At 43.1% G+C, this 13,630-nt stretch overlaps 1 long non-coding RNA gene across 1 annotated transcript in view; it reads right to left on the bottom strand.

The window, feature by feature from the left end:
• Positions 1-10,553: 10,553 nt before the first annotated feature.
• Positions 10,554-13,630, bottom strand: part of LOC120587700 (uncharacterized) — a 32,878-nt gene continuing 29,801 nt past the window's right edge. The window contains exon 8 of the long non-coding RNA XR_005649063.1: positions 10,554-10,681. This is a non-coding gene — a long non-coding RNA (uncharacterized LOC120587700). The remainder of the gene's footprint in view (positions 10,682-13,630) is intronic.

Below are 13,630 nucleotides of genomic sequence, written 5' to 3'. Positions count from 1 at the left end.
ACAGCTTAATCATTTATTCATCATCTTCTCTCCACATGGACTTAGAGACAGTGGTTAAAGAGCTTCAATCTCTTTACAAGCAGCCCAATAAAGATAAGTGGAAATATCAAAATTCTCTGTGAACTAAAACCTTAGACTGCAGAGAATTCTCACATATAATACTTTCTAATGGTGACCAGGAGCCAGATGGAATAACCTAATAAAAGTTAAAACCAGAGGCAGACAGAGCTATAATGCATATGGTCAAGTAAGCTATTCTGATATAAAAATTTCCTTTGCAGAATCGAATAGGTTCTATAGGCATTTTCCAGCCTTTAATCTCTCTAGCTGATTTTTCAACTCCAAGTCTCCATCATCATGCCCCTCCCTAACCATAAAACTGTCTCTATCACTCATGAAATCAGCTAATTTTTCGTCTTCTGTTTTAAGGTTATTATGAAAAAGCCAAGTCTCTTTCTGACTGCAAATGTCAAACTCATTTCAACCAGTTATTTATCTTTTGTGTAACGTAATTAAAATAGGAACCATTTTTCCTTTGCATCTGATGAGTCCTAAATACTACCTCATTTCGACTAGTTTTCTTGTATTGCACTAATGAGCACAATGCCCGCTTCTCAAACGAGTGGAGATAAAGAGAACGAAAGGGGGAATATTGAAAAAGGTAGCAGAAGGAAGTGAGAGATGCATTACTCAGCCATCTCCTTTGGTAAGAAAATTATAAATATGTTTCAAATGCATATCAACTGTACAAGGCATTTTTATGCGAATGACCTCACGACACACTGTAGAATAAGCAGGAGAGTAATAATTGTCTTCATTTTACACACACAAAAAATGGAGGATCAAGGAATTTGTCCTGTGTCATGATGACTCACAAATCCCAAACACATAGTCCGATCTGTATTTGGGTCCCACCTGTCACTCTTTTGAAAATCTACTAGAAGACTTGACTGACTCTGGCTTGGAGATCCTGGCCAATTCTAGGAACTCTGGCTACGCAAACTCTCCTGGCTGTGTCCCTCTCATCCTTTGGATTCCTTGCCTGTCTAATGTCAACACCAACACCATCAATACTTATCAAAAGTTCCTGATTATGTTCCTCCACTCACCGCTTCAACCAGCCTTCACATGGGCAAGTAACCTGATGTCTCACTAAAGCATTCTCAATAAAGCTCAAGGAGCTTAAGTACTTTGCCAAGGTTCAAAACTGACTGGTAGTAGCACCAGGATTTAAATATAAAACGGGGTGTAATCCCAGGCCTGATTATAGACATGGTGAAGTAGACATTCCCAGAAATCCCTAATGACACCACTTGGGAAGTTACATTCTCTGCCGGCATCATATTAAGGTCAAGACTTATCAGTAGGAAAGAGACTCATGTACCTTATAATCATGCCACCTGTGGGTGTCAGGAGACAAGCCTTTAGAGATTCCCCAGATGGAAGTAGTTTTGTACTCAGAGTGGTCCTGTCCCAGATGATGGGGACATCCTTTCCAATCGCCACCAGTCTCTACTGAGACGACCTCCAGGTTCTGGATTCACCCAGAAACCACCTCAGAACCTCAACGTGAACCACGTGACTGACCCCTTTCTTCCTACACCTACTACCCTGCCTCTCAGATTACATGGTAAACCTGAAGCCAGTTCATATCCAGCAGACACAGCCCTGACATGCCGGGTTCTGCTGCAATCCGAATCCTTCAAAAATACACATCTAAAGGAAATTAAACTTCACCCAATACTTACAGCTTTACCCTCAGCAAGATGGAGAGAATATTTCAGATTCTACGAAAGCCTCTGACTTAGGTTGACATTTTGTTAAACACACATACGTGACAAGCCCTGGTGCATGGCTACAACTTGATGATGATGACAATGGCACCAATCACCACTTCCTGAGCTGTGACTCCATGTCACATGCTGTGCTAATCCCTTTAGTAACATTATCTTCTTCACTCCTCATTAACCCAGGGTGGTATGTTCTATTATTCCCATTGCAGGTGAGAAGACCAGGGTCTACAATGAATAAGAAATTTGTCTCTAGTTAAACAGGGGTCCAGCCAGGATTCAACTCCTATCTGCCTGATGGAAAGTCCTGAGCTCCTAACTGGGCATCACCGTGAAAATGGGCCTAGGCAATGAGAAAAAACTCAAATGCTTGAGATTGGCTGGAAAACAAACACACACACACACACACACACACACGCGCGCAAGTACATATTTCCAGCTTCCAGCCTACACCATGATGCTGGATCCTGGCAGACAGACAGACACTGAAAACCAGCCCCTTTTCAGAGTAGATTCTGTTCAGCCAGTTCTAAATACCATATAACCAGACTTTCCCTGTGTACTTTTGGAACCTTCTCAGGCATAACGGGAATGAAAACATTCATCCACTGAGGTGTGGAAGAAATGCTCGTCAAGCGGTGCCGGTGTGGGGGAAGGGGAACGGGGTCGGGGCGGGAACACTGGGCCCCTCCGCCCCTGCTTTGGCAGAGTGGAACCCAGCCACCTGACTTAGCCATTACCCTGGGCTCCTTCTGGAGCTTTTCTGTCCAAACCTTTCTTAAGTCGTCTCTTTCTACTTCTGTCTTCGTTCCTCTATGCTCCTTTCCAACCATGACCGCTATAATCAATGGATTGGAAGGAGACACAGATGGGAAGTTACACAAAGGAGGGAGAGTAAAAAGCAGAGGGTCAAGTTGTGATGCATCTCAGTTCCTTTGCTCCTCCCAGTGGAAGTCTCTATTCATCGAGTAAGGTAATGGGAGGGGACAGACAGTCCACCGGCCTGGGAATTAGCAGCTCTGGATTCTAATCCTGACCAACGAACCGTGTGACCTTGAACCTCTTTCTTTCACTGAAAACTTGGGAGGAAACAGAACTATCTTTCAAGTTCCTTCTCATTTTTCAACCCTAGAATTTCTGTAGTTGGAAATACTATTACAAAATAATTAGTATCACAAAACAATAGTATTACAAAATAATAACGATTAATAATAAAAATAATAGTATTACAAAATAATTGGTCTACTCTCCGATGAAGTGACTCCTAGGTGAAAACCAGACTCACCACCTAGGAAGACCAGGTGCTGTAGGTGTTAAAAATAAGAAAAGGATTGTAAGCTGACAAGGTCCTTGCAATCTGTGAGGTCAACCAAGGGTTGCCTTGCCTAAAAAAAAAAAAAAAAAAAACAGACTCTTAGCTATCCTCCAAGTGAATTACTGGCCTGGTTACTTGTTTAATTTGATCATTGTAAAGTCAGACCTGGTCATCTAGATCTTCCACAGTGGATACTTTTCTCTCAATAGCTCACATAATGGAATGGATCCCATAATTGTCCAACTTCTGCTTTGAGCCGCAAGGACACACCTTCTCTGAGAAGGGTTTTCTACTCTGAGAAGGGTTTCCACACAGACCGTGCCAATCTTTCCCATCCGGTGTGCTTGGACTTCTTTATTTCCACACTAATGTTAATTCTGTCGGACTTCTCAGGCAGAGACCCTTCAAGACAAATAAGGATAAAGTTTAAACGCTAGGCATTTATTTTCTTTTCAATCCAGTCTTCAAGGTGAACACTTCTCTTCACGGGAAGGACAGGTCTTCTCATTTTAAGAGCTTATCACCAGTCCTGGGGCAAAGTTACAATCGGTTAACAAAGAACTATTGTAATCAAAGGAATCTAAGAAAGATTTCTATTGCGGCTTGCCTGGGAAAGAAAGTTTTTCTTTCCCTAACTGGTCATTAAAGTACTTAAGTTTAAATCAGGGATATTTCAGTGACATCAGAATACAGATCAACCCTAAGCCTTTGTGAAAAAAAATTACTGCTTGAAAATTTTCTGTTAACTTTCAATTTTCTTGTATTTTCTATTTTTTATGTACCTACCAATTTCTTAGTGGCTCGTCTCCATTCAGTTAGGCGAAGGAGCTTTTTATTTTTAAAGAAGGAACGCAGGAACAATGATATTCTTTGAACTTAGCTGAAGGTAGCTATTTGGCATTTGCTAAATTAGATAGACTGGGCATTTCAGTTCTGTTGAGCACACTCATCTGATAAGTCTTTGATGCATATCTCTATTGGCTTATGGTAAGAGCAAAAATTAAAGGCAGGTGGGGAAAGCAAGCCAAGCGAGCACCTAAGAGGCAAATCTAGAACATGTTGTAACATTGTTGTTATTGGCTGGGGTCAGGGCTCTGCATCTCTTTCCTGCATCAGGAGTCAGGGTTTGTTTGGTGACACAGACCGAGGCCCTTATTGGATTCATAATGGAATGAGAGTGGGAGAAAAACTGGCTGAAGCTGCTGCCAAGCAGGCAAAGAGTGTATCCTGGTGGCCGAAAACGATTGTGGCAGAGGGAGGAGGTGTGGCTCCCAGCTTTGGAAGGTGGCGACTTTCTGGTTTATCTGTACGTTTTCACAACACATGCCTTCGGTAAAAGTCATCGTTGTGGATGTTTAAATTAACATCCCATTTTTAGAAGTCAAAACAATTGTTTCCCTACTATTTGGGAGATATTCATAAAGTTGGCTTCCAAGACTATAAGGTGACTTTAGAAATTCCAAATGTGATAAAGATCAGAGGTTCATATGAAAAAGGCACCTCTTTGCTCTCGTGTTTGTTCCCTTCATCCTCCTTTCCTGGAACTGAGAGGTCGGAGAAAAAGAATAAAAGGATGCAGAGAAAGGGAGGAACCAGCAAGCTTAGAAAGCCAGCTCCCTTCCCGCTCTGGGCAACCCACGAGGCACCAGCAGCTAAGCTGGCTACCTTGATACTTCTCTCCTCTGTATATGAAAATCTCCCTTGTTTTAATTTACACGTTTGATTTATCCATATTTCCTGGTCAGCAGACTTTCCACTCAAAACAAAACACTTAAGAGCTCAAACGAGCTCAATTCATACTGAGACTCGGACACACCCTGAGGAGAAAGTTTTGCCTTCTCTGTCAAAGTCAAGGTACAGTACTTTTGCATCCAGGAAAAAAGTAGAGGGAATTTGTTGCACATAACCTCATGCCTGAACTACTTGTGCATAAACTCTGGTAGGCATCTGAAAAATCAAAGGGTGTGTGTCAGAACCCCGAATAATGTGCTGACAAAGCCCTGCTTGCTTTCTGGAAGCTACTACCCCTTGTTTGCTGAGTCATTTCCATAAAACCATTCCTAGGAGGCATTAGCCCACACCGCGGGTATGGACGCTACCCAGGGGATGCCGTGTTGAGAACAGCCCAGGCACAGTCATGGTAGACTTGCAGATGGAGCACTTGGCTCTGAGCTTCATGATGTCACTGAGTACCTTCTATGCCCAGAAACTTGACACAGAGTGATCTCTGTGCCGTGAATGCCAAGCTGAGACTCACTGGGTGGAATCCTGGAGACAAAATGGCTCTCTCCTCCTTCGGACTCCATCCCCACATTAGACTTGCCTTTCGCTGCCACTCAGGGCACAGGGGAGCCATAGAAGTTTGCACGGGGCGGGACGAGACGCTCACAGGCCTGCATGTCCCTCATGAAAACGAGCTCCACCTTTCTCCCTAGTCACAGGAAACCTTCGGATCAAAGCTCCACCGTCACAGCACCTCCCACATCCTGCCCTTCCGGCCCCTTTTCTTTCGTTTTCTCTCAACTCCTACCACACTAATAACAGCTAACTTTCACCGAATGCTCACCTCATACCAGGGGCTTCATACGAGTTAACTCGATTAACCCCGTTGTGATCCCTATTCTAATGACGAGGAAGTTGAAAATGGACGGTTAGCAACCTGAGCAATCAACAAAGCTAACGAATAAAGATGTGAAGGCAAAGTTATGAACTGCCCAGACGTACACCCATACACAATTACATTATCCTTCCCCTGTTGAGATACTAATCACATCGGGGTTGCCCTCGATATTCATTTAAAGCCTGCGTAGAAAAGAGGAGGAGGAGGTGGGGGCAGGGAGAACGCAGAGGCGAGGGGCATGCAGGTTCACACCACAACAACAAGGCAGCCCTGGCTAGACATTCTGAGAACATTCGGTAAGAGAGAAGTCGCTGCATGCATTACGTACCCTCCCGTAGCGCAGGACTTCCGGTCAGGTGGTCTGCAGACCATCTGCGTCAGAATCACCGGGGAAGCTTGTTAAAGATCCTTGCTCCTGGCCTCTACCCCACACCTGCTCATTCAGATTGCTGAGGCTGGGGCCCAAGGACCTACGTGTTCAGTAAACTCCCCAGGTGATTCTTATATACACTAACATTTGAAAACCACACACTTAGAGAACCACAAAACTCCTCTCCAGTGATCTATGGAACAACATCTGGTGGCACTATGTTGGGGTGGGGCATGAAGGGGAGATTGGAGGAATTTTTCCACCTGGGTCCAATAAAGCATAGATACAGTGGCAACAATCACATTTGAAATGGGATTCATCATCTGTTCCCTGACAAAACATTCTTAGGAAAGAAAAAGAAACAACAAATTTTTCCACGAAAAAATTTTGATAGTAGGGAGAAATTCAGTTGGTAACTATAAGGCTACTTGGTTTGTTTTGGTTTTCATTAGTTTAGTTTTGTTTTGTTCATTTCGTTTTGGGATTTTCCCCTTGAAAGATTTTGATGTTTTAGCCTGCAGGGCTCACATTCCTTAAAATGTTCTTGGCCTGCAATTTCCTAAGAAGTTTGGGGCTAGTGGTCCCACAGGAAAGCTGCCAGGGTTTTTATCCCGGGGAGCTGCTCACAAGCTCTCAGCACTCAGTGGGAGACAGGGTGGTGCTGTGATCACCGGTAAACAGCCAGGTAAGATCAGTCTCCTGGGGAAGGGGCTGTATGTAGAAATACTGTCATGGGAACACAGAATTTCAGACCTGAAAGAATTTTTTAAAGATTATCCAATACAGACCTCAGTTGTTATAAACCAAACATGAGGAGACCTGCCAGCCCTAAGAACCCCAGTTGGGGCTTCCTCCTCCCAGCCCAGGTTCTGGAAAGAACCTGCCAGTGTTTCCTGAAGGTCATTTGTTTGTATACTCCTTCACAATCATACCTCCTTTCCACCTCACCTTCCCATCTGTGCTGTAATTCACATTTCTCTTTCAATCACCTCGTTTTTATCCAGATCTATTCAAGAAGCAAATTTTGAGTCAGTACTATAAACAGAAGATCAACTTTAGTTGCTAGAAAAAAAAATCTCAACCCTCCCAGTCTAAACTCTCTGAAATTTAGGGACCATGTAGATTCAGATAAGTAGGGACACTGCTAAATTCCAGCTAGATGCATCATCTGCCTGGGGCTCTAAGCCTTGGGCCTAGTTTCTCTTTGTCAAAAGGGAGATCGGCAAATATCAGAGAGCTGTTAAAGCCATACTACTGCTCAGCTGAGACTGGACTTGATTCATCTGAGGATTAAAAGGAGAATTGAAAAGGGAGTGTAATTTAAGATCTACCCTACCTGCTGCTGTCTCCTGCCCACTAGTGGGGCCCGTGTTTTGAATAAAGATGCCTACACTTTGGTTAGGACCAGCTCCACTGCCCTGAAGCCCCAGGCCATGCCTCCACTCCCTGTCTCCCCTTTGCTATTTCTGTTTGTCCTTGCAGAGACACTAGACCCTGCCACACAATGGAATTGTCCATGGTCACCCCTTTCCAGCCAGAAGCATAAATGAAGAGGCAGCTTGCTCTTTCCTTTCCCTGATGGTAGTTGTCAGGATTTAAAGCAGTGAAATGTATCCAGGTGAGGGGTCTTACATGTCTCCTACTATCTGTAAAACAAAGCACAGACCCCTTATCCAGCATAAGGCCGCTTTCACCTAATCCCAACATATTTTCCACAGAACCAAAGTTCCTCCAAGTTAGGGAGGGTTTAGAGTCCTCTCATTCCAATGCAGTCTCTAGCCAGCCCTCCATTACGTCAGAATCCACCAGAAATTGTGGCTCTCTTAGCTGCCCATGAAAATCACCTAAGGAACTTTGAAAACTCCCAAAGCCTGACGGCACCAAGACCGACTGAATCAGAATCTCCAGGCGTGGGAATCAAGGCACCGCCAGTTTTTAAAGTTCCCCAGGTGATTCCGATATACAGCCAAGAGAACTTCTACTCTTGGACTACACGTCACACCCATGGAAATGTGACCGCCAGGGGTGGGACCCAGGAATCTGTATTTTAAAGAAACACTAAGAAGATTGTAATGCGAAGCCAGGACTAGTCTAACTTTAATCCTCCACAGATTAAGAAACAAAAGTCCCAAATTGCTAAATCACAGAGCCTACATCAAAAGCTAATTAGTGGCAGAACTGAACGCAGAATCCATTTGTCCAGATGCCCTGTCCAATGCTCTTCCCATGATGCACTGCTGCTTTCTAATCTTTTCTCCCTCCAGCGTTCATATATACCTTTTCTCCAGCCAGGCCCATCTGCCCACTGCCCCTTAAGTATTCTAGCCGATGTCATGTTGGTGTCACTGCCCCCACCTGGAATAGCCATGCCGCTCCTTCCAGTTTACCCAAGTCCTGGCTTGGCTTTCTTTAAGGCCATTCCCGTGTCTGCATGAGCTTTCTGAGCAGCTCCCCAACGCGCTCCGCCTCTGCCTTCTCTCCACGCCCGCAGCACTTACAGTCATGGTTTAGCATTGAGTTATTGTGTAATAATGCAGGATAGAAACTCTGAGAGGGCAGAGACCGTGGCGTGCATTCTTCTCATATCTGCCTGGAGCCCTCAGAGTCAGCAAATGCTCTTCCATTCACAGATAGCAACCCTCAAGATTCACTCGAGTATACCTTTTGGGCCCCTTTCAGAAATCTGTTGCAAGGGGGGAAGAAAAGAATTTCCATGTTCCTCTTTCTTTTCTCTCTCTTTTTTTTAATGGCTTTCACGTTTATATCACTTGCAATCAAGTGGCAGTGAACTTGATGCTCTGAATACTTAACTTTTCAAGAGACTAGCATGACATATGCACAGATATTATGCATGTCTTCTTTTGTGTGCTGTCGTTCAGCAAGTGTCAGTGGCTTGCCAGAATAATAGACAATCCTGCTATTGCAGCACCTGCACGGGTACTGCTAGAGACCCCTCGGTCTTAGAAATGAGCGGAAAATCCCCCTAATGCTTCAGGGAATAAAGGGAATTACAAACATGGCATTTCTCATCATTCATCTCTTCCGCAATTGGCTCAACTGACGTCTTTAAATCAAAAAACAACACTTTCAAACTCAGAGTTCAGCTTGAAGATTTCTCATTAAGAAAACCTTTCAGTTTCTAATTGGTTTTACTAGAGTTTTACTAAGTTGTATGGATACTTTTTGTGCAAACAAGTGATGAAAGTGTAAATTACCTTGTTAGTGGTTAACACTGAGGATTTCATGCTGGTAGAAATGTAAAGTGGTGCAGTTGCTTTGGGAAACAATCTATCAGTTCCTCAAAAGGTTAAACAGAGTTACCATATGATTCAGAAGTTCTCCTTTTAGGCATATACCCCAGAGGAATGAAAACATGTGCCCACACAAAAACTTACACTTAAGTATTCATAGCAGCATTGTTCAAAGTAGCTAAAAAGTAGAAACAACCCTAGTGTCCATGGACTGATAAATCCACAAATTAAATGTGGTATATCCATCCATACAATAGAACATTATTCAGCCATAAAAAGGAATGAAGTGCTGATGAACCAAAAACGCATTAGGCTAAGTGAAAGAGGCCAGTCACAAAAGACCACATGGTGTATGATTCCAGTCATATGACAACAGGCAAATCCTTGGAGACAGAAAGTAGATTAGCGGTTGCCTAGAGGTGAGAGGGGAAGAAGGGTTGGGAAGAAATAGGAAATAACTGCTAATGGTGACAGGGTTTCTTTTTCAAAGGATGAAAATGTCCTAATATTGAATGTAGTGATGGTTGCATCTAAATAAACTAAAAACCATTGAACTGTACACTTTAAATGAGTGAAGTATAAGGTATATGAGTGATATATTCATGAAGCTGTTACATTAAAAAGTTAAAAAAAAAAAATAAAAGAATGATGGTTCCAATCCCTTTGTATACTTCTTACTAGTGGTATAATCTTGAGCAACTTATTTAATGTCCCTAAGCCCCAGTTTTCTTATCTGTAAAGTGGACCTGCATTATACCAAGAATTAAATAAAACAGTCCATACGGAGGGTTTACACTTATAGTAAGCTCTCAATACATGTTAGCTATGTTTATTATTATTTCCTAATTCCTGGAGGAGAAGGGTAAATCTGGGAGCCTCTGGCATGAACTCAACTAAATTCTATGTAAGTGGCAGAAATCACATCAGAAAAATGACTCAGAAATACAAGGAAATCTTTCCTAGAATCATACTTTCCCTCTGCACATCAGCCAGAGCCCACTCTCTCCTTGCCTCCAACCCCCACTGACAATGTGAAAAAGGACTTAAAAAGATATTTCTGCATAATTTCCAGTCCCTGAACTGCCATTTCAGCTGCTGCAGTGATGTTCCAGAACTTCTGGAAGCTTGGAGGAACTAACCAAGAAAAGAAAAGTGTATTTAATTAAAGCAATGGGTGGAAGGCAAATGGAAGAATGCTCACCTGCCAGGCACACCTCACACATCTTCACAGACGCAGAAAAATTCCATTCCGAAGGGCACTGAAGCAATTACTATCTAGAGCAGCCAGCCAGTGAGAAATTATGCTCTGGGTTTCAGCTCAGCCAGCTTCCATTACTGTGGAGAAATATCACCATATAATTCAACCTAGCTCAAGTCTCACCTCCTCTCTCAGGATGTTCCGACCATCCAGTCCCCAGGAACTACTCCCACCACTGAATTCCTGTAGGATTAATGCGATAACATATGAAATCACCTAGGACTAAGGCCAATACATTAGTGACTGCTCAAAAACCATCTCCTGGACATCCTGTAACACTTATTATTGGCACTGGTCCTTTGGCTCCCAGCAAACTCCACCCTGTGTTGTCATTTATCTTTTTATATAGCTATGTTCCATCTCCCTAATCTATCTGTAAGTCCAGGAAGGACAAAGACCCTATGGTATACTTCCTCATTTCTTGGCGTCATGAGTCCCTCTGTAATAAGGTGCTCAATAAACATTTGTTTATGATGATAATCCCCACCTCCTCTCTTCTAGCAGAATAACGTCTGTGAATATGTGGGGAAAGGAAGTACTACGATAAATATTATTCGGTGTAAAGGCCTATTTTGCCATAGAGACTTCCAATCAAAGCTGCATGGATAGATGGGAGAATTGATTTTTAAAACAGCAGGAGTAGAACAAACCTGTGCTTAATAGAGGGCAAAAATCTACTCAAGGAAAGTTTGTAGCTAACCAAGTTAACCCAATCCTCCCCCAACCTCCATCCAGTTGCCATTATGAATCCAGGCTGGTTCCCTAAGGAGTCAGAGTAGGAAGTATTACAGAGGTATGAACAGAGATAGGTTATGGAGTCTGAGAAGTCTGCATCCGGTCCCATCTCATTCTAGCTGGACATGTTAGAGAACAACCCTGGGCCCCAATTCCCTTGCCTGGTACTTGTAGGATAATAAAGTCAATATCTTATTATCATTGTGAAGTAAAAGGTACAATAAATGTCAATTATAATTACTGTAATGCTTTAATCAGAAAGTTTTGGAGGTACCAGGACACCCTATACTCCCAAATCCTTCCTCAGTCACTTACTAGCTGAGTTATCTAAGATAAGTTATAGTATCTTTACCTATAATACAGAAATAATAATTTCTGCCATTTAGTACCTGTGATAAAGACCACCAATTAGTTCTAGTTCCTCTTCTTCGTGGACCTGCAGCTAGGCTGTGTTTACCAGCCATCCTTGAAGTCAAAGATGTCCATAGGACTTAGTTCCAGTCAATGAAATGGGTATAAAAATGATAATGTGTAGCTTCTAAGCCAGAATCATCAAAACCTCCCACACTCACTTCCTCATGCTCTTCTCACTCCTTCCCTCTGGATGTTGGCATTAAAGACACACACACTTAGAAGCCACACGTAGAAGGCAGAGCTTCCATCACCCTAGGTCCCAGAATCTCTGTGTGGAGCAGAAGTCCCACCCCTTCCACTTGCCCCCACCCTTGATGCCATTGTCCTAGAACCAAATGGGGTTGTTTTATAAAGGAAAAATAACCTATTGTGTTAAGCCACTTAAATTTAAGGGTCTATTTGTCATAGTTGTTTAATACTGACCCTAATACTTGTCTGTACATGCAGATGGTCCCCAAGTTGACCACAGTTGACTTATGATTTTTCGACTTTATGACGGCGTAAAAGTATATGTGTTCAGTAAAAACTATACTCAAATTTTGATCTTTGACCTTTTTCTGGGTTAGCGATACTCTCTTGTGTATGCTGGGCAGCAGCAGTGAAGTGATTTTGCCCAATTGTAGGCTAAAGTAGTTGTTCTGAGCACATTTCAAGTAGGCTAGGCTACGCCATGATGTTTGGTAGATTAGATGTATTAAACACATTTTCAATGTAAGGTATTTTCAACTTAGGTTTACTGGAATGTAAGCCCACCGGCTTTTGATAAAGATTACATAATATATATAAAACTCCTGAATCATAATAGCTCAGTGAAGGTTAATTCTTTTCCATTTGTGGGTCTACTACACACTTGCAAAGATTTTCTAGGGATAAATGTACAGACTGGGGCTGACTCCTTAAGCTTATCGGGCAACATTTTCTAGAGAGATCTGACCATTTACATCTTTAAATCACTCTGATCTGGGATGAGATGCTTACTCTGAAACCTAACTTGAGGCTGAGGGAGTTCGAGGTCCTGGAACAAGAGATACTCACCTCACTCAGTGGATGGCAAGCCCTTCCAAGATCCCAGAGCAGGCCAAACTTACCTGTAATTTATTAGGGCTCTATAATCACATAGATGCATCTTTTTTTCTTACTGGGACCAATTTGGCTCTATTTCTTTTTTAAGTTTCTTCCCAGTTTATACGAAATCCCATAGGGTTCAACAGCCAGATAGACGACTACTATTTTTACTCTAGCAGCTTCTTATCAAAGTCTGGATTTAGTTCTTTTAAAACGTAACTCTGATTAAAGTCGGCCAGCCAGGCTCCATTCTACAGCCGAGCTCTTTCTTCGCACAGATGGGGCATCTGTGGAAGCTGGTGATGGGCAGTGCAGTGAGAGCGAGAGGAATAGAGAGAGACTGGGAAGGACGACTCAGGACGGAGGTTAACAGAGATGCTTGGGACCAGCTAGGGAGGAGGCCTGCATCAGGAACACACAACGTGCCCGTTGCAAAACAGGAAATTACAGTCAGTCATTCCAGGCAGAAACCAATTTGGAGAAAATAATGTTACTCATTGCTTTTTAACGGGAAAATATATCAAACTAAACTGACACTTGCGGGAAGTAGGGGGCTAGGGCCAAGAGTTCATTTTTGGATACCACTGAGCAGCACTTCCCAGCCACGTCTCCCGCTTCAGGCACACCTGGGCTGCTATGGCCTGGGACGGGCAGTGGTCAGAGAAGCGAGTGAACGCGCCGAGCAGCCCTGGCCAGTGTTCTCTAGACATGGGCACACCAGGCAGCCCAACAGTCTGCAGTCGCTTCAGACTGACATTCTTCAAGGTCAGCATCTACCTAATGGGGCAGAGGACGCATCGGAAAGAGGTGTT

This window comes from Pteropus medius, unplaced genomic scaffold (genome assembly GCF_902729225.1).
Source record: "Pteropus medius unplaced genomic scaffold, Ma_sr-lr_union100, whole genome shotgun sequence".
Classification (NCBI taxonomy): domain Eukaryota; kingdom Metazoa; phylum Chordata; class Mammalia; order Chiroptera; family Pteropodidae; genus Pteropus; species Pteropus medius.
The sequence above is the reverse complement of the archived record's forward strand: the minus strand, read 5'-3'. Positions and strand labels throughout refer to the sequence as shown.